Below are 2,649 nucleotides of genomic sequence, written 5' to 3' on the forward strand. Positions count from 1 at the left end.
TCGGTTCAAAGTTTTCGTTGGGTGAGCAAAATTTATAGTATGCTGTTTCGTTAAGTATTTGTGGCGGCCCCTGCTGGAAATCGAAGGAAGCTCAATACTTTTGAAAAAAACCGAAACAGAACACTCAATCGGTAATCCGTTTTATCGTTCGTTAAGTTTGCTAGCTTTCGTGGCGTCCCCTGCCGGAAATCGAAGGAAGCTGAAGACTCAAAAAAAAACCGCAATTCGGTTAAGTTTGCATGTGTCTTTGGCGACCCCTGCCGAAAATCGAAGGAAGCTCAATACTCAAACAAACTATTAACCGCAACAGAACACTCAATCGGTAATTCGCAATTTCGTTAAGCTTGCTAGTTTTTGTGGCGTCCCCTGCCGGAAATCGAAGGAAGCTCAAGATTCCAAAAAACGAAACAGAACACAATCAGTAATTCGCGATTTCGTTAAGTTTGCATGTGTCTGTGCCGACCCCTGCCGAAAATCGAAGCAAGCTCAATACTCAAACAAACTATTAACCGAAACAGAACACAATCAATCGGTAATACGTACTTTCGTTGCGTTTGCAAGTGTTTGTGGCGCCACCTGCAGAATTAACTTGTATTAAATATAAACGCAATTAAGAGCAATTGTTAAGTGTGGAGCAATTCGCTTATTACTCAACACTCAAAAATGCACCCTGCACAGCACTGATTGTGTTGCTGCTAACTTGCTGGAAATTATCTGCATAAATTGTGCCGTGTTTATTTATACAATATTTTTAAATCGCGTATCGTAAAATTAGCTTTGTCGCGAAACGTGTTAACTAACGTCAACGCCTGGCAACAGATTATTCCTCCGGCGCCGCTGCAATCCCACAGGGTGCACGGTATCCAACCCAATCCTCCCCGTCCGCGCAAATTGCTGGCCCTCAGCTGTTTCGTTCGTGCGGCGCGTTTATTCGCCAACAACTGCAGCAATAATTGTGTTAAAAAGTGCAAAATTCAGTGATTTATAGTTAAGCAACGCCGCCTAGTTAGCCCCTCCCCCCTTAAATTCAGGTAAGTGGTTTTATGTCTTTTATTTTACTGGCTGGCAAGCGGCTTTTTTTAGCGAACACGGCGCGGGCGTCAACTGGCGCCAAAAAAGTTCTATAAAGTGTTTAAAGTGCGCGCAAAACGTAGTGTTAAATAAAATTTCGTGCATCTAACGGTTAATACGGTCAAGGACGCGCTGCGTGCGGTGCAAGGATATTGACGCCTGCCGAAGGACACTCTGCAAGCATCGCTGCAACCTGTTTACGACGCTGCCGCCGCCGCCGCCGCTCCCTCTGCTTCCGCTGCTGCTGCATTGTCAAGGTGAGTGCGCCACGTGCATTAAAACGTCTGCAAATACCCTTGCACTCACACACACACATAAACACACACACACACATACACACATAAACACACACACATACACACACAGACACACGTATTCATTTATCATGCGATTAGCGGAAGTCATCCTTTCACTTTTATTTGCCTTCGCTCAGCTAGTTAGACCAAATCCCCTCGCTCGCTCCCCCCCTCCCCCCGCAGCTCGTCTAGTCTCTATTTGAATTTCTATAAACAAAACGTTCGCACTACATTTTGCCTTTGCTCTCCGAGCATTTTCCGTGCTTTTCCTCTTAACCTCCGCTCAGTTTTAATTTTCCGAGTGAGCGTGAGTGTGCCAAGAAGAGGGCCCGTTGCTTTTCCAATTAGTACGTTTAGTATTCCGCTAGTTGTGTGCCCGTGCGCGTCGCTTTCGCGGTTTTTCCCGTAACATTTTCCGTAACATTTTCCGCCGTGGTCGCGTTGTTGCTGCTGCTACCAATTTATCAGATCAAATTCTTGATCAGTTTCAAGTTTTTCAAGCATTTTGTGTAGTGTTTCGAGATGTGTTTGCGTTAGATGCAAAATAACCGGAAACGCGTATACGCCCGGTTAGGCATTTAACAATTTATCTGGCGGCTTCTTTAAACAACGAAGCGCTAATTGGATTGTCAACAATTCAGCCCCCTAGTCTGTCACAACATATTCCAGAGAGACGACTCCGCATAACTTCGCATAGGAATCAATAGTATCTTTTGTTTTGTTTTGTTTTGTTGCCTCTGACTATGTCGTGCCTTAAGCCCGGCGCGTGGGTTTCTGTGACAACGTGAACGGAGACACGAAAAGCAGCCACAACAAACCAAACTAAACCGATTCAAGCAACGTTTTGACGGCATTTTCTAACTTACTTTCGGATACTTTGGCAGCAGCAGCGCCGCACAATTGAATGCCATACAGTACGCGCTAAAAGTGTGAGTATAGCAGTTAAATGGGACTCTAGCAATATCTCCCGACCCAATTCCGGCCATAATATTGTTTATAAACAGTTCTGAGCATATCCGCCGCAGTTTTGTATCTGTTACAACGCGTTCGTCATGAATCAGTCGAGAACTGTATCTACATATAAAAACTTCTATATAATAGTTCTCTTTTCAACATATAGCCGAATTTGTTTCCCATTGGTTTTTTTTCTTGTTTGTTTTTCGAACAGTTTCCATTGAGCTAAAATTGGACGCACAGACGTCGGCAATTAAGACCCACAGAGATGTGTATTAGAAAATGCTTTGAAATTGTCTGCAGCCCAAGTCACATGCCTAATTTCAAT

The sequence above is a fragment of the Drosophila montana genome, unplaced genomic scaffold, assembly GCF_035044405.1.
Source record: "Drosophila montana isolate Dmon_TW-CO22-7 unplaced genomic scaffold, ASM3504440v1 contig_2592_1, whole genome shotgun sequence".
In the NCBI taxonomy this organism is placed as follows: domain Eukaryota; kingdom Metazoa; phylum Arthropoda; class Insecta; order Diptera; family Drosophilidae; genus Drosophila; species Drosophila montana.